Source organism: Octopus bimaculoides, chromosome Z (assembly GCF_046866305.1).
Source record: "Octopus bimaculoides isolate indiv1 chromosome Z, ASM4686630v1, whole genome shotgun sequence".
NCBI lineage: Eukaryota > Metazoa > Mollusca > Cephalopoda > Octopoda > Octopodidae > Octopus > Octopus bimaculoides.
The window spans coordinates 47173254-47193253 of record NC_142944.1 but is presented as its reverse complement, the minus strand read 5'-3'; the positions used below and the strand labels follow the sequence as shown (position 1 = coordinate 47193253).

Sequence of the window (20000 nt, the reverse complement as noted above, 5' to 3'; positions counted from 1 at the left end):
AACAACAACAACAACGACAAAGACAACAACAACAACAGCAACAACAACGACAACGACACAAATGTCCTTGCTAACACGACCACTGTCCTCACCACTGCTACTACCAGTGACAATAACAACAGCAACAACAACAGGACACCGACCTTCAACACCAACACCACCACTACTTCGACAAACACTGCCGCCACTACCACCACCTTTGAACCTGGCAGTACCAACACCACTGTCAATACCACCATCAACAACTACAAGACGAACAAGATAAACAACACCACAAACGCCACAAACAACATATCTGCCAGCATCACAAAAACAAATTTTGCCGATGCAACGAAAGAAAAAAGAACAATATTAACATTCACCCAAAAACAAATCAATGACACAAAATCCCTTCTCACGAAAGAAGGTGACACTGTACACATACACATACCAAAAGCAATTATTGAAAATACAAACAAGAAGCACATATCATACAGACTTATCAACAAGAAAACGAAGCGACCGGAGAATTTCTCCACCCAAAAAATTGAGATTTGTCTCAAACCGATATGGCCCTTTCAAAGTCATGTTACTTGGGGACGAAAATTTGCCACGGTCCTAGTACGCTTTAAGAGCGAACAGTTAGCGAAGGAATTTTCAACACTCTCTCTCCACACAGATGACTTGGTGATGATACCGAGTTATCTTGGACAGAGAGTGACGAAGGTGACAGTAAAGAATGTCCCTTCACAAGTGGAAACACAGTGGATAGTAGGTTCTATATGCCTCGAAATGGAGGAGGCAAATATATTAGAAATTGCTACTGCAGAGGAGAAAAACTGGGAAGGGGGAAAAAAGTCGAAGTCCTCCTCCACATCACTGAAGAGGAGTGCCAAAAGATCCCCACACACATCCAACTGGCAAAGGACCACAAGTTATATGTAGTGGTGGAAGGAAGGCGGCCACGTTGTTATGTATGCGGCAGCGAGGCACACCTCAAGGACAGTTGCCCAACCGCCGCCAACCAAAAAAAGCAACAAGGGCAACCACCAAAACCCGGAAAAAAAACCCTACTACCAACACCACCATCAACAATCAAAACAAGAGAAACACAAGCAACACTGGCAACTGAGAAGACAACAACATCTGCAAAAACAACAAGTGAGGAAGCAGGGGAAAGAAAGAAAATTCCAAGACTGTTTCCCCTTCCCCCACATCACACACACCTCACACAAATAACAAGCCATCAGCACCAACAAAAACAGCAACACAACCACTCACACAAGCACACACAGACGCTCACAATTTGCCCCTACCCCCTTCCGATTCCTCAGAACCTTCGTCGGAAGATGAAAGTAATGAGGAATGGCAAATAGCCCAGAAAGGAAGGAGGAAGAGGAGCAAGAAAAGAAAAGCAAACACAAACAAAGCAGGGAGATACACAACTCCCGAAAACACTCCAGACACCAACACAAGCACACACAACTACAACACAAGCAACAAAACCCCAAAAGCAAGTACACACACAATGCTCACTGCCATCAACACAAAAAACTCAGAGTTGATGGAATACATCAGCACAAAAACAAACATAACAAACGAAGACATAAAAACCAGCAACCACCCATACACAACACCGCCAGAACACATCAAAATACTACACATAACACCAACCCTGCACCACACACTAAAATCTATTTTTCCAAAGGCAGTTGGCAAATGCCAAAAATACCTGGCGAAAAAACTATATAGTGATCTCCTCGAAGAAAACCCGAAGGAGGAGACACAAAAACTCTCAAACGGTAAGTGACTCTCTTTATAAAACTTTAACACTCAAATCAAAATGATGCTCAAGATTGGTTGTGTAAATGCGCGTGGCTTGGGGTCCCCTTGGAAACAAGGGTACCTCCTAAATGACATAAAGTCACATAAACTAGAAATCATAGCCATAAGCGAGACCAGACGCCATGATCCGCGGGCCCTATCGTCCATGTTTGGCAGACAGTTTAACATTTATTTTTCTCCCTGTCTGCCGAGAATGGGCGGTAGTGGCACGGCGGTACTCTTTCACAAGAGTCTGGATCTCGAAGTAAAGACAGTATTCATAGACCCGGAGGGTAGATTGGTTGTTCTGGATGTCGATGGCAGCGATGGGTGTGCTTTTCGACTCATATCAGTATACGCACCACCTTTAACAGGTAGGCCGGATTTCTTCCGACGTCTAGAAGTATTCCTAGGAACGTCTCGTCCTTTACTTTTAGTGGGGGATTGGAATGCTACCTTGGACACGCATCTAGACTATGTGGGCAGAGATAGGAATAGACGGGGATGCAAATGCCTCAAAGACCTGCTCAGACGCTTTCAACTGTTTGACAGGTACCGACTCGATTACCCGAATGCGCCAATGTGGACATGCACAAACCGCATCGGGTCGTCGAGATCGTATCTAGATAGAATACTGTGTAGGAGAGTAGATAGAGATAGCATAGGGTGTCCACAATTTCACATAGTCAGCTACACGGATCACAAACTTGTGACGTGTACGCTAGACTTAGATAAGACACATAGGCAGGGCTCCGGTTACTGGAAACTAAACGCGTCTTTCCCGTCGAGACCAGTTTTCAGAGACCGGATTAGCACGTTAGTAAAGAGGGCTTTGACAGGAGCCATCATCAATAACAAATGGTGGTTTGCCCTCAAGAAAGCAATAAAAGCAGAAGCGGTTAGGTATAGCAAAGCACTAGCCATAGACAGAAACAGAGTAGAGGGTGAACTAGTTAAGAAGCTAGAAGAGGCAATTAGAAGTGGCATCGCATCCGACGTTTTGGCGGCGAGGTTGGCCCTTGACCAACACTTCAACGCCAAACACGAAGGGTGCGTTGTCAGGGCTAGGATGCGTGCTCTAAGAAACGAAGGTGTTGGAGCCGCACGAGAGGCCCGGGTGGCGGAGGCGCAACAGGGCAACAAAGCCACCATTCGGTCTCTGGTGGACGAACAGGGGCGCGAACTGCTCGAGCCAAGCAAAATGTGTGAGGCCTTTCAGCGGCACTTTGCTCGACTGTTTGGGACGAATGGCGAGCGAGAACGCAGGGTGGACTTCAGTGCCTACCTGCACAGCCTGCCACGACTCTCGGCAAGAGAGGCGGAGTGCTGCGAAGGTGCCATCACGGCGGCGGAAGTGAGGGACGCGATGGCGGGATGCTCGAGGGACAAATCTCCGGGTTTGGATGGTCTGCCCTACGAGCTTTACAACTGTAAGCCAGACTTGTTTGGAGACGTCTTGGTGGCGGTGTACTGCAACTGGCAGCAAAACGGGAGCATTCCCGGTTTTGTGAGTCGAGGAGCCGTAACGCTGCTGAAGAAAGATCCAAACAAGGGGGACGTCATAGATAACTTTAGGCCCATCACTCTGCTCAATGCAGACTTGAAAATTTTGGCCAAGGTGTTAGCCAAGCGGTTGGCGCTTGTCATCGAGAAACTGATCGGCAAGGCGCAAACGTGCGCGGTGCCGGGCAGGAGCATCCATGACAACCTCCATCTGATGCGCTACATCATAGAGAGGGTAGTTAAGGAACCTGGCATGGGTGGGGCCCTGATCAATTTAGATCAATCGAAAGCTTTCGATAGGGTAGACCATCAATACTTGGAGGCTGTCCTCATAGCAGCCGGCTTCGGTCCCATTTTCCGCGGCTGGATGGCTGCCTTGTACAGAGGCATCCGTTCGGTAGTTCGCGTCAATGGGCATCTATCAAGACCCTTCGACATTGCACGTTCGGTCCGTCAGGGATGCCCCCTCTCGTCGCTTCTGTACGTGTTGACTCTCGAGCCACTACTGCGGAAGCTGGCGACGCTGAGGGGCATCCCGCGAGAGTTGGGATGCGGGACGAGCGTGTCGGCATACGCGGACGACGTCACCGTCATAGTGTCTAGCCAAAAGCACATCGAGCTTGTCGGCGAGACACTGAGAGACTACGAAGCGGTAACGGGAGCGAAAATCAACCGGGATAAGTCAGTGGGCTTGCGGCTCGGCACCTGGAGAAGCAACCCCATGCCGTCAAGTAGCGCCTCCGTCGTGGGACGTTGGACTGACGGTCCGGTTGAGATGCTCGGGGTCTGGTTTGGTCCAGACCTCCAAACGGAGAAGAACTGGGACGAGATAACGAGAAGGGTGGCCACTCTAGCCCGGCAATGGGCCGAGAGGAAGCTTTCCCTGAAAGGTCGGGCGGAGGTGGCGAACACGTACATCGCGTCCGTCATCTACTACCGCCTGACCGTCGTTCCTTGTCCCGACCCTACCATCACCAAACTGGAGCGCATCCTCTTCCGCTTCTTGTGGAAAGGAAGCGTTCCGATGGTTAGGCGATCCGTTTGCTGCCAACACCCGTTAAAAGGAGGACTGGGCATGCCGTGGTTGATGATGCGCAGACACGCGCTGAGACTGCGACATCTCCGGCTCTACGTAGACAGCGGTGAACAGGTGTGGTCACCGTTTGTGCGGCGCGCTTTCCCGCAGCTCGTCTCCATGACCGAACTGCAGTCATGGATCAAGAAGAGGCCGAGGAAGGGCGAATGGCACCGCGAGTGTCGCGCTGCTCTTCGGCAACTCCAACAACCCGGGTCAACCTTGAGCGACTGCATCACAACTAACGCATTCTATAGTGGATTAGTGGAGGGAAGGTACGACGACGATCTCGGGGCGAACCTGGGCGTCGACGAGGAATACCTGACCCGCCTGTTTAAGACGACCTTCGGGCCGGGACCTATGGACAACTTCCAGAGATCCCTGGCCTGGCAGTGCTATCGAGAAGCACTACCCGTTCGGGATAAGCTCTACAGGCATGGCTCGAGAAACACGGGGCCGACCTGTCCGAGATGCCGGCAGAGCGACGAAACCGTTCTGCACGCACTCGTACAGTGTCCCACCATTTCCGAGCTGTGGGCTTACGTCGAACAACTGCTATCGCGTGTGGGACGAGTCGGTCTATCAGCCGAGTCTATCGTGAATATTGTCGCGCCTCCTTCCTTTAAACGGGAAGGAAGAGCTATTTTCATCGTACTTGTGGCTATGGCGAAAGAATGTGTATGGTGGACGCGTCTGAAAGGTCTAGAGACAAAGACTTTCCTCTCTGGGCAATCTCTCATCAACTTCTTCAAGTATCACCTGAAGAGGAAGTTGAGAGTAGAAAGGGAAGTCTTGTCTAGTGAATGCTTCAAAAAAAGATGGGTGAATGTAGCAAGGATGGCACGTGTGAACGACGGAGCCATCTTGAGCATAACCCTATGAACAAGAAAAAAAAAAAAAAAAAAAAAAAAAAAGGCAAAAGAGAGTCACTTACTGTTATAGTTTCTTCAATGAGAATATTGACCAAGGTTACCGTGGTCTTTTCCGTGGGCTTTTCCTTCCACGGCTAAACCTAAACTGTCCTCCCCTCTTTTTACACGAGAACATTACTGTGTGATACACGATCCCTATTGATCGGCCTTTCCTTTTCTTTTTTTTTTCGATCCCTTTTGATCGAACTGCCCCTTTTTCCCTTCCTACGATCCCTTTTGATCGACACCACCAATTTTTTTTTTTTTTTTTTTTTTTTCCTTCCTTCCCCCTCCCAAAAAGAAAAGCTCTACATTGTATTTGTCCCATCTTCGTTGAGCCCTGTGTGGCTAATAAAAGAAATGTATCTATCTATCTATCTATCTATCTATCTATCTATCTATCTATCTATCTATCTGTCTATCTATTTATCTATCTGTCTTCCTCTATCTTTCTATCTATCCCTCTGTCCTGGCCTCTACTTCACTGCTATACCCTTCTGTCCCTTCCTCCTTGTTGCACTTCCTCCCTCCACCATCCTCTCTGCTCTCGTGTGACCTGTGGTCAACTTTCTTTTCACTCCAGCCGCTGTGAAGGCAAGACAAACTACTAGCGTTCTACCTCAGATTCGCGTTTTGCCGTACGGCTTTTAAATGTTGTTTTCACTGTCCAATTTTTCCTGTCTTGGTTTGTGTTTGCCACCTTGGAATCCTCTGTCTAGTGGGTTGATCCACTACTCAGGAAGAGACTATTCTAGAGTACGTTCTGTCTTATCTTCGAAACGTCTAGTTGGAATAGAGACAGCTGATGAAGGGATATTCCAAGTGGCTTTCCGTTCCTATGTGTTCGTTCCGTTGTCTGTAGTTCATTGTTATAACGTCCTGTACCCTGATATGCATATATATACACATGTAGATGTAAGTATGTACATATATGTGTGTATACATGTATATATATTCTTTGTATTATACATACATATATGTACATACCTACATCTACATGTATATATAGATGCATATATGGGTACAGCACTTCAAAAAACGTGGACAAAAAAGGAACGGGAATATAAACAATATATATATATATATATATATATATATATATATATACATAGAGAGGGAAATTGAGATAGAGAAGGAAAGAAAGAGAGAGTGGGAGGTACATTCACACGAATGCAGACACACACATATATGGAATATATTATATATGTGTACAGAGACAAACTTAGGAACGCATCTCTCAGACTCTCTCTCTTTCTCTGTGTTTCTCTCTCCCTTCTCTCTCTCTCTCTCTTTCTCTCTCTTTATAGATTTATATATTGCGCTGTGGGCATGTTGGGGTAATACCTTCTTTCCAAATATTTAATCGATCACTACCGTTCAACTTCACATTTTAGGCTTGAATTCGTTTTATCGATGTGTTGAGACGATTTATTTCACTAACTTCACATTGTGAAAGATATATATTCACAAACACGCACGCGTACGCACGCGAACCTACATACACACACGCACACACACACACACACACACACACACACACACACACACACACACACACACACACACACACACACACACGACATCATTACAATTTATAAACTTTCAATAAAACATCAAATAAATGTTTTCTGGGAACACTGAATCTCGTAGCACATAGACCTATAAATAATAATTTCTTGTACGAGCACAAGGCCTAACATTTTCTGGGAGTGAGTAAGTCGATTTCATCGACCCCAGCACATCACTGGTACTTATTTTATCGACACCGTAACGATGGAAGTCACAGACGATTTCGACGGAATTTGAACTCAAAACGCAAACATGATGCTATAGATGATGATTTCAAACTTTGGCAGAGGACTAACAGATTTTGAGGTGGGATGGTGGGTGGAGATAAGTCGATTTCATCGTTTCCAGTGCTTAACTGGTGCTTATTTCATTGCCCTCAGCAAAGTTAATAGCAAAGTCGACCACAGTATTTGAACTCAAGCATTTTTTCCAACGTGCTAACGATTCTGCCAACATGGCAGTCTTAAATCTATAAATAATAACATGTAAAAATTGATGTTGCTGTTGTTGTTGCGGTGGGGGTGTCTTCTTCTTCTTCTTCTTCTTCTTCTTCTTCTTCTTCTTCTTCTTCTTCTTCTTCTTCTTCTTCTTCTTCCTTCCTTCCTTCCTTCCTTCCTTCCTTCCTTCCTACTCCTTCCTTTCCTTCTTCTCCACTTTTATCTTCTCCCTTCAGAAGTGCTTATGTTTTTCTCCTTTCACCAGCAAACGAACGTAGCGCAACGTTGAACGTAATGAAATTAATTGTTGGATGGTGTAAGAAAATAATACAGCGCCGAAAGGCGAAGACCAAATGGTTCCTTCCAGATTTTTTTCAGAACACAAGCCAACCAATATAAATCTCTAAATGTGTAAACTATATCAAGTTTTTCAAATTCCTGTGCAAGAGAAACTTGTGATACAGACTCTAAAGACAGCAACAACAACAACTACAATAATAGTCCTTTCTATTACAGACACAAAGGGTGAAGTTTTGTGGCGGAGGTTAGTCAATTACATCGACCCCAGTGCTCAGCTGGTACTTAATTTATGGGCCCAGAAAGGATGAAAGTCCAATGTTGGACTCGACAGCATTTGAATTATGAGTGAGTGTTGGTGGCCGGAGTAAATATAGCCAAGCATTTTGTCCGGCATTCTAACGATCCTGCCTGATCGTCACCTCAACAACAAGAGTAACAATGTTTCAGGAGCAAGTCCTGAAATATTTGGGAGAGAAAATAAGCCAACTGAATCGACTCCATTGTTCAACTGATATTTATTTTGTCAGTCTCGATATGCAAAATCAGTGGAATTTGAACGTAAAGACAGACTAATTACTGCTTCTCATTTTTGTCTACCGTGCTAACGATTCTTCCACTTCGCCTTAATAACACCGCCACCAGCGGCACCACAGCCATCACCAACACCACCACCACCAACACCACCAACACCACCACCACTATCACCACCACCGTAACCACCACCACCACCACCACCACCACCACCACCACCACCACCACCACCACCACCACCACAACAACAACAACAACAACAACAACAACAACAATAATGGTTTCAAATTTTAGCACAAGATCAGCAAGTTCGGAGGAGGGAGTAAGTCGACTAAATCGATTCCAGTGCTTAACTGGTACTTATTTTATCGATCTCGAAAGGACGAAAGGTAAAGTCGACCTCGGCGACATTTGAACTCAGAACGTAAAGACGGATGAAATACTGTTAAGCATTTTGTCCGGTGTAGCTCACCGCCTTAATTGTAATAATAAAGAGTTGAGCATGCCCCTTCGTGGCTGATGACATGAGCATCTCTGATCACGAGCAGAAGTAGTGAGGGAGCATCATATCCATGTGTCGAGAGGAATTCTTTGAGGTTTGAATAATTCAACTCTAGAAGTATGGGTGTTTCATTCAACATCATTAAACAAACCTTATTCAAGGACCTTTTGAGCGGCATGGGCTACTCGACCTCAAGAAAATTCTAACTGGGCCCCACCTGCAAGGTCATGCGCTGTTTATCTTGATATGAGATCACCATGTCGCGCATATCTGGTTGTGATGCATGTGCCGGGTGTACCCTTATCAGACGAGTAGTCATGATGGGTATATTGGGTTTCGTATATTTGTACCCCAGCGTCACTTTGATGGCATGCACTACTTTCTCATTAGTAGTAATAATAATGCTTACATTTATTTGCAACGAAGATGAAGGTTGAGTGACTCAATACAAAGACAGACATAAAGTGTGTGGGTTTCTGTAATGAAATGATAAAAAAGTAAAGAAAGAAAGTATACACGGTATACACAGAAAAAGAAGGGACATATGCATAACATACAAAGGTTAAAAAAGTGGCGGGGTGGATGATAGAGATGTGGCCCTCCTGATACAGGAAGGCCTCTATGAATAATCGAGGCCTCTCGGGATAATCCTCGGGATAATCGAGGAACCCCACTGTCCGAGATTTCCCCGAAACCCCAGGAGCAAGTGCCCTCTTCAATTCCTTCGCTCCGATTCACAGGTCTGCACTAAGAGAGCTACCATCCACTCTTGCCATTTTCGCAACTTTCACCCACCTTTCAATGAGGAGACGGAAGACCCGATTCTTACAGCACAAGAACAAGCTTTACATAGTAACTCGATCAAGTGTAGTATTGATATGACAGCCGTATCACCTTTGAGTAGACTATGTGGAAAATCATCCGAGACAGTTAGGCATATGTTTAGAGGGTGTTCAAAACTGGCCCAAATAACACCATGACAAAGTGACAGTGAGAATATACTCTGGGAGTTGTGCAGGAAGTATGTGCTAGAGTGTGCCAACCTTTTCCAGTAGCAAAGAATGATGAGGTGAGACTCACATGGGATATACCAGTATATACAGACAAAAAGTTGCAGCATTACTGACCAGATATAAGTCACCCACTGGAGGAGTCCAAAGAATGAACCGTCATCAGCGTAGCTATACCTGCTGACCAGAATGTTGTCAAAACAGAGACGAGGAAGGCGGTAAGTACTAAGTCTTAGGAGTGGAAGTGAAAAGAATCCATAGAACATCAAAAGTGAGAGTGGTACCTATTGTGATCAGTGCATTTGGAACCGTCTCAAAGAGAGCAATGTTCTAGCATCAAAAGCTGCAAATACCAAACTTCTTAGGGAAGTATTCAGATGGCAGCGATACTTGAGACGTTTCATGTTTTGAGTGAAATGTTGCGTCTCTAAGCTACGGGGACTTGAAACGTAACTTGGACATAGACAAATCCGTTAAGTGCATAATAATAATAATAATGATAATGATAATAATAATAATAATAATAATAATAATAATAATAATAATAATAATAATAATAATAATAATAATAATAATAATAATATTAATAATAATAATAATAATTAATAATAATAATAATAATAATAATAACAATAATAATACTAATAATAATAATAATAATAACAACAACAACAACAACAATAATAATAATAATAATAATATAATAATAATAACAATAATAATAATAATAATAATAATAATAATAATAATAATAACAACAACAACAACAACAACAACAATAATAATAATAATAATAATAATAATAATAATTAAGGCAAATAGACCAGATATAGTTGTCAAAGATCATGAAGAAAAAAAATGCTTTCTAATTGATGTATCAATACCAGCAGATGACAACGTTTCTCTAAAAGAAATGGAAAAACTTTCAAAATACAAAGACCTGGAAATAGAGGTAACTCGAATGTGGAATCTAAAAACAGAAACAATTCCTATCATAGTAGGTGCCTTAGGTATAATTAAAAAATACTCAGACAAATACATAACAAAAATACCAGGACTTACAAATATATGTAACATACAGAAAATTGCACTACTGGGTACTGCACACATTCTACGCAAAACACTTTCAATACAGTAAACATAAAAGCACCACAGCAAACCACAGCACATACCCAAGGCGCACAGAGCTGCGCTCGGTAGTGAAGTGAAAGCACGTTATAAAAATAAAACTACTGAACAATAATAATAATAATAATAATAATAATAATAATAATGCTTTCTAATTGATGTATCAATACCAGCAGATGACAACGTTTCTCTAAAAGAAATGGAAAAACTTTCAAAATACAAAGACCTGGAAATAGAGATAACTCGAATGTGGAGTCTAAAAACAGAAACAATTCCTATCATAGTAGGTGCCTTAGGTATAATAAAAAAATATTCAGACAAATACATAACAAAAATACCAGGACTTACAAATATATATAACATACAGAAAATTGCACTACTGGGTACTGCACACATTCTACGCAAAACACTTTCAATACAGTAAACATAAGAGCATCACAGCTAACCAGTTACAGTAAAGTCTGTCCAATCAAAAGAAGAAATGCAAGAATTTTGGAATAACATTTGGATAGAATAAAAAACACAATGAAAAGGCCCTTAGATTGATGGAATATCTACAGACTTAGAAGAGCAAAAGTGGGAGAGTATCAAGGTAGAGGATGTAAACGTGGATCCTATGGTTGTAAAGATCAGCCATTCATTCATAAGATGATCTTGTCACAAACGACATAAAACCTTGTCGATAGCATGGATAGACTATAAAAATGCTTTTGATAGTTTACCACATAGGTGGATTAGGAAATGTCTGCAAATGATAAAATAGCAACTGCTCTGTAAGTATGAGATTATGGAGAACCACACTGACTTTGAACAGTGACAATGAATCTCTCAATGCTAGAGATGTAAGAATTTCATGTGGAATTTTCCAGGGTGACTTATTATCACCACTTCTCTTTTGTCTAGCCTTAATGCCTCTCTCGAAATTGCTCGATGATGTACAGTATGGTTATAAAATATTTGATAAAACATATAAATCAACTCTTTTACAAGGTTGATTTAAAGCTCTTTGCAAAAGATGACCAATAACTACAGGGCTTACTAGCAATTGTTAAGAGGTTCAGTATTGACATCATACCTTCAACCAAAAACTGAAGACACAAGAAATCCAAAGAACTACCGACCAATAGCATGTCTCAACACCACCTACAACATCCTCACATCCATATTAACTGACAGAATACACGCTTTCCTTGAATAGAGATCTCTCTTTCCACAAGCTCAAAATTAGGAATTCTTATGGGTGCAAAGATCAATTACTCATAAGTAAAATGATTGATGAGAATTGCCAGAGTATTGCATGGATAGACTATATGAAAGCGTTTGATAGTATTCCACATAACTGGGTACTCAAGGCCCTTGAAATATATAAGATCTCTCCTGTCATCTCCAAATTCTTACAAGGTAGCATGGCCAAGTGGAATACACCATAGTTATGGGATGAGCCAATCTAAAAATTTCAACATCAAACAAGGCATCTTTCACGGTGACTCCCTCTCTTTGTTACTCTTTTGCATGACACTGATCTCACTCCCAAACGAACTAAATAACACCAGGTATGGGTTCAAGGTTTACAATACGACAATAAAATATCTGTTTTATATGGATGATCTGCAGCTGTTTGCTAGAAATGACGAAGAGCTAGTAGGGCTGCTAACAACCGTTAAAGAAGTCAGTAATGACATCGGGATGGACTTTGGCCTTTGATAAGTGTGCTAATGCAACTTTTGTAAGAGGCAAGCTCAGGCAAACAGCTTCCATTAAATTAAATACCGACATTACCATTAAGCAGCTTGACTCACAAAAAAATTACAAATACCTAGGGAAAAAAATATGAAAGGAATATTACAGGAGAATAAGACTCATACTAAAAGCTGAACTGAACTCTAAAAATCGCATCGAAGCCATTAACACCCTGGCACTCTTGGAGTCCAGTATAGTTTTACCATTATTAACTGGAATCTTACTGAGCTCCAGCTCCTGGACAGGAAGACAAGAAAACTGCTAATATCTAAGAACATACACCACCCCAAGGCAGACGTTGGCCGTCTTTACCTACCTAGAAGTAATGGGGGGAAGAGGAATGATGCAGGTAGAACTGTGCTCCACAATAACAATGAAAAGGTGCATATCTATCAGGTCATCCCATAAGTTCAATCTGAATTTTGAATAAAGAAAACAAGTGATCAAATGTTATATTTAATTGAAATTTAATATTCAATGTACTTTCCCTGATTATCTATGACTTCCTTCCATAATTACAAGCTTTTAAATCCCATCAATGTAAAACTATTTTGGTTTCAAAGTGAAGAACTCTGAAATGTCTGTTTAGACCTCCTCCTGGCTTGCGAAAGTTATGTCCCCCAAATGACTCTGTAAACTATGAAGCAAATGGCAGTCTGAAGGAGGAAGGTTGGGAGAATAAGGTGGATGAGGAATTTTTTCCCGACCAAGCTCTTCGATCTTCTGTGATGTGATCTTTGCAGTGTGGGGTCGCGCATTGTCCTGATGAAACACCACTCCCTTTCGATTCACTAAAGCGGATCTTTTCTTTCTTCAAACCTTGGTTCAAATGCTCTAATTGCTGACAGTAGACTTGAACATTGATTGTTACATTAGATGGTAACAATTCAAAGTGAATTACTCCTTTGCAATCCCACCAGATAGAGAGAAGAACATTTTTTCTAAGAAGTTCCCTTCTCGGTTGTGGTTGAGCTTTTACCCTATTACCAAGCCACTGTTTACGACGTTTAACATTTCGATAGAAGATCCATTTATCATCACCAGTCACAAGTCTATCCAAGAAGGGTAAAATGAGTTCGCGAGAATAGAGTAAAGAGCAGATGTCAACTCGGGATTTGCGGTTACTTTCAGACAGTTCATAAGGCACCCATTTTCCAAGCTTAGGAACCTTTCCAAGTTCTTGAAGGTGACGATGAACAGTTGTATGGTTTGAACTAAGCTTTATAGCCAATTCTTCAACTGATAATGCAGGATTTTCTTCAAGTAATGGCTGAAGGAGCTTATCATCAAACTCAACTGGACGTCCTGTTCGATCTTCATTTTCAAGGCTGAAATCTCCACTTCTGAATTTTGCAAACCATCTTCTGCAAGTTCTTTCATTCAAGCATTCTTTCCCATAAACTGAGTGTATGTTTCGAGTCGCTCCGGTTGCAGAGTTTCCTTTTTTGTATTCATAAAGCACTATGTGCCTTAAATGCTCTTTGGATACTTCCATGCTAGAAAGAGTTTTAATCAAAGAAATTTTAATTCTATTATTCTGTAAAATAATATTTAATTAGTTTAAATGTACATGAATGCATAAAAATATTTTAAAATTCCATTAGACATTCTAAATATACTATTAAATTTCATTCAATTTTAAAAAAGGTAAAATCGGACAGAACTTATGGGATGACCAGATTGTTCAGAGGACTGGACGATGCAACCTGTGTGCAAACGCGAAATCAGCAAAATATTACATTCTATTGTCAAGTAAGCTTGCAAATTCGCAAGGGAACTTGGCATTAACACTGAAATTGCTGAAGACCCTGAAACCACTGCCACAAAACAAGCAAAATGGATCAAACAGATCAAAAAAGAACAGGCAGACAAATTGAGGAGCGGTGGAACCAGAAGCCTCTGCATGGACAGTGTATACTTCGAAGTCGAAATGCTGATGTAGACCAAGCAACAAGCCATCAGTGGCTGAGAAGTTGAGGGCTGAAAGCAGAGACTGAAGGTTTCATATTGGCAACACAAGATCAAAGCTTGCTTACCAGAAATTACCAGGCTAACGTTCTTGAAAACGGTTTTGAACCCAAACGCAGATTCTGCGACACATTTGATGAAACAATTGACCATCTCATTTTGGGATGTCCTGTGCTGATACCAACCGAATACAAAAATTGCCTCGATAAGTTATGACTGTATTTACATTAGAAAAATTTTGTAAATTGGCGCTTCTGCTTACTCGTATGAACATCATCCTGAGCCAGTCGATGGAGGTAAAAATGTCACTATCCTCTGGTATTTTCTAGTCAACGCTGACAGAACGATACAGGTTAATCGACCAGACATAGTCATTGAAAATAGAGAAGAAAATGCTTGTAGACTAATAGATGTAAGTGTTCCCACTGATAAAAAATATATCTGTCAAGGAATTTGACAAACTAAGTAGATATAAGGACCTGGAAATTGAAATACAAAAGATGTGACATCTAAAACGAGAACTGTTCTTGTTATTGTGGGTGCCCTAGGTATGATAAGAAAGGCCTATCAGAAACAACTAGATAATATCTCAGGAGAACCATGTCTCAGAGAAATCCAAAAGATTGCGCTGACACGTACTGCCCACATCCTGAGAAATTTCTAACCATTTACATGTCTGTGTTGTATCACATGAAGATTTTTCACTACCTCCCCTCTTCAAGCTTTCAGTCATACTGTAACATCTCTTATAATTCACTCACCCTAGGATACTGGGTGTGTCTCGGCGGTGACTGTAACAAACATGCAGATTAAAAGTAATAATAATAATAATAATAATAATAATAATAATAATAATAATAATAATAATAATAATAATAATAATAATAATAATAATAATAATCACTGCTCCGAAACTTATCCAAAAACATCGGAAATAAAGACATCGCATGGAGCCAAAAAATAGCTGACAAAGGGTTGGACTATACCCGAGTAAGTAATACTCATTGAAATTTATTCCTATTTTTCCAAATATAATGATGTATTTTAACTTGATACCTCCACTACCCGAACAGCGATCGTAAACACACGTGTTACATCAAAATTCAGATCATCTCCAAACTCAAACACCATGTACAAAAAATAGCTGACAAAGGGTTGGACTATATCCGAGTACATAATACTCATTGAAATTTATTCCTATTTTTCCAAATATAATGATGTATTTTAACTTGATACCTCCACTACCCGAACAGCGATCGTAAACACACGTGTTACATCAAAATACAGACCATCTCCAAACCCAAACACCATATACAAAAAATAGCTGACATAGGGTTGGACTATATCCGAGTAAGTAATACTCATTGAAATTTATCTCTATTTTTCCAAATATAATGATGTATTTTAACTTGATACCTCCACTACCCGCACAGCGATCGTAAACACACGTGTTACATCAAAATCAGACCATCTTCGAACCCCAAAACACCATGTACAAAAAAATTACAAACATATTAAATAACACCGGTATTATTTCACCCAAGAATAACAACCGAGAAGTACGTACTGTAAGCTTGTTACGAAAAAAGTACGAAGATATGAACGTGCAAAGCAATCTGACAACAGAAATAAACGAACCGGTACCCTACGAAAACGATGACCGTCAAAATAAAGGGCCGGACGTTGTTCCTCATGTCCCGCAAACAAAACCAAAACGGCATAAATGGACACGTGAGGAACACATTTCGATCCTACACGCCTATTTCACAGCAGTACTCTACCCAAAAAACGAAAACGCAACAACACATACATATAAAACATGGAAGAAAAATAATGTAAATATAGACCTCGATAAAACAATGAACCCTAACAAACTAGCTAACATAAGAAGATATATTCTAAAAGCAAAAAAAAATATCAGAAATAGAAATAGAACAATTGAAAGAAAAAATACATCAGGAAAATCTAGATAGTAGTCACACAGCAATGCCAAATAATAATATAAACACTGAGATAGCAAAACACGAGGACAAACGTAACATTTCCGGCAAAAACGAAGTAAACAAAAAACAACAAACCCAGACCGTAGAGATGTATAATAGTGTACAAAGAGCACCAATCCAGAACACCACAGACAAACATATGAATGAAAAGGAAGGCAAAACAAATATAAAGCCTGGAAATAACGAAGGGAAACCTAATAATTACGATACTATGAAAATGAAAATAACCGAAGAACTGAAAACCACAGATCTTAGAATGGACCACAGATTATATCTCCCAAAAATCAAAATAGACAATAAAACAACATCAATAATAAATAGCATAAACCTGGCCGTCACGGAACTAACAACCACAGAAACAACAGGCAATATCACTGAGCTAAATGACATAATATATGCGGCAGCCACTGCAGCCACAAAAGAAGCAAGATACTCACTCAAACCCATCCGAACAGGAGTTCTACCACCCAAACAGACCTTGTGGATAAATAACATCCAGAACAAAATTAAAAAAAAACAGAAAAGATTTATCGATTCTCAACGAAATTAGTAAACAATCAACACTACTAAGTAACAAGAAGAAAACAAAAATACTGTACAAATACAGCATTACAGAAAAAGACTTACCTGAGGCAAAAGAAAAACTAAAGCAAGACATCCTTGCCAAAGCACAGAGGATCCGCCGGTATGAGAAACGCCAACGTTTCTTTGAACAAAACAAACAGTTCAAATCCAACCCCAAAAAACTCTACCAAAAACTGGGTAAAAATAAAATAGACATTACTTCAGCACCAACAGCAGAAGAACAAGAGAAATTCTGGAAACAAATATGGTCGGTGAAGCAACAACCCCAAAAAAGGACCATTAAAACAACGAACTTAGCACCTGAGCAACTCTGGGCCCCTATAACAACTGAAGAGGTCACCCAGACACTGCAAAGACTAAGCAACTCGAAGGCACCTGGACACGACAAGATCCCCAATTTCTGGTTAAAACACCTGCCAGCAATGCATAAAAAGCTGGCAGAAAACTTTAACAACATAATAGCAGATCCAGAGACAATGCCTGAATGGCTCACAAAAGGGAAAACCATCTTAATCCCCAAATCCACGGAAACGGAGAAACCACAAAACTATAGACCTATAACCTGTCTCCCTACGATCTACAAAGCCTTTACTGCAATAATATCGCAGAGATTGAGTAAACACCTGGAAAATAACAACCTGTTTCCAGAAGAGCAGAAGGGATGCTGCAAGGGCTCATACGGCTGTAAAGATCAATTATTGATCAATAAAGCCATAACTGAAGACAGCCGCAGAAAGAAGAAAAGCCTCAGTATGGCCTGGGTGGACTACCAAAAGGCTTTCGACAGTGTTCCCCACACGTGGATTCTGGAAACACTAGCCATAAACAAGGTGGCACCAATTATTATAAAATACAAAGAGCACTCAATGAACAAATGGCAGACAGTGCTACAGCTCCAAACAAAAGAGGGACTTGTGAAAACGAAAGCCATCCCCATTAGAAGAGGAATATTCCAGGGAGACACGCTCTCTCCACTCCTGTTCTGCCTGGCACTCACACCTTTAACAGAATTGCTAAATAGAACTGGATGCGGTTACAAATGCTATGGAAAAGCAGTCAGCCACCTTCTATATATGGATGACCTAAAATTATATGCAAAAAACGACAAAGAGCTAGAAACACTACTACAGACAGTACACGGCTTTACCAAGAAAATAGAAATGAAATTCGGATTAGAAAAATGTGCCAAAGCAACCCTGAAAAGAGGAAAATTAGTTAAAAGTAGCAATATAACACTAGATAAAGCCAATGAAATAAGAGAACTAGACGAAAGCCAACCATATAAGTATTTAGGAGTCAATGAACTAGATAGGATACAACATACACAAATGAAAGAAAAAATAAAGAAAGAGTACTATAGACGAGTTAGATCAATACTAAAAACAGAGCTCAATGCTAAAAACAAGATAATGGGTATCAACACTTTAGCTGTCCCAGTTATAAGCTACAGCTACAACATCCTTAACTGGACACTAAACGAACTATGTAAAATAGACAGGAAAACAAGAAAAATAATGACAGGATATAGGATGCACCACCCAAAATCTGACATAGAAAGGCTATATATACAACGCACAGAAGGTGGCAGGGGTCTTATACAGCTAGAAAACTATTATAAAATAACCACCATAGGACTGCAAAAATACCTACTCCAGAAGCAAGGGAAACTAATACAAATAGCCACAAAACACGAGCAAAACAAAAAACTGTTTTCAGTATTTAAGGAAGCTGACAAATACAAACAAGAAATCTATCTACCTAACAAATACGAAGAAGAAGAAGAGGAAGAAACAACAAAAGCTATAAAACAAATGAAATCCAAACTAAAACTAGAACAGCAACGGACCATGATAAAACGATGGCAAGAAAAGCCCCAACATGGTAAATACTGGGCTAAACTAAATGCGAAAGAAATAGACAAAGAAAAATCCCAGTAATGGCCGAGAAGCTCAGGACTCAAAGCAGAGACTGAAGGATTTTTAATTGCTGCACAAGACCAGAGCCTCCCCACCAGAAATTACCAAAAACACATAATGAAAAGAAATATAACAAGTAACTGTAGAATATGTGGAGATCGACAAGAAACAATAAATCATATTATCTCTGGCTGCCCAGTCCTGGCTAAGAAGGAATATATTCACAGACACGACAGAGCTGGGACCTATATACACTAGAAGCTGTGCCAACACTATGGAATAACAACAGAAAAAAGATGGTATAAACACACGCCAGAAAAGGTCACAGAAAACGAGAAAGCAACCATACTCTGGGATATGCCAATACACACAGATAGAGAAATTAAGGCAAATAGACCAGATATAGTTGTCAAAGATCATGAAGAAAAAAAATGCTTTCTAATTGATGTATCAATACCAGCAGATAGATGACAACGTTTCTCTAAAAGAAATGGAAAAACTTTCAAAATACAAAAACCTGGAAATAGAGATAACTCGAATGTGGAATCTAAAAACAGAAACAATTCCTATCATAGTAGGTGCCTAAGGTATAATAAAAGAATATTCAGACAAATACATAACAAAAATACCAGGACTTACAAATATATATAACATACAGAAAATTGCACTACTGGGTACTGCACACATTCTACGCAAAACACTTTCAATACTGTAAACATAAGAGCACCACAGCAAACCACAGCACATACCCAAGGCGCACAGAGCTGCGCTCGGTAGTGAAGTGAAAGCACGTTATAAAAATAAGACAATTGAATAATAATAATAATAATAATAATAATAATAATAATAATAATAATAATAATAATAATAATAACAATGGTATCTTCATTTCATGTTCGTACCTACCCTTACCGATCGTCATGAATGTTGGGTAATGACCAATAGAATTCGATCGCAAATACATACAGACAAGATGGCGTTCATTTGAATGGTCTTCTGAGCAACGTTACTTAGAAGAG

At 40.5% G+C, this 20000-nt stretch overlaps 1 pseudogene; it reads right to left on the bottom strand.

Moving 5' to 3' along the window:
• The window catches only part of LOC128249615 (tubulin alpha-1C chain pseudogene), a 19961-nt pseudogene extending 8062 nt beyond the window's left edge, over positions 1-11899 (bottom strand).
• Between the last annotated feature and the right edge of the window lie 8101 nt (positions 11900-20000).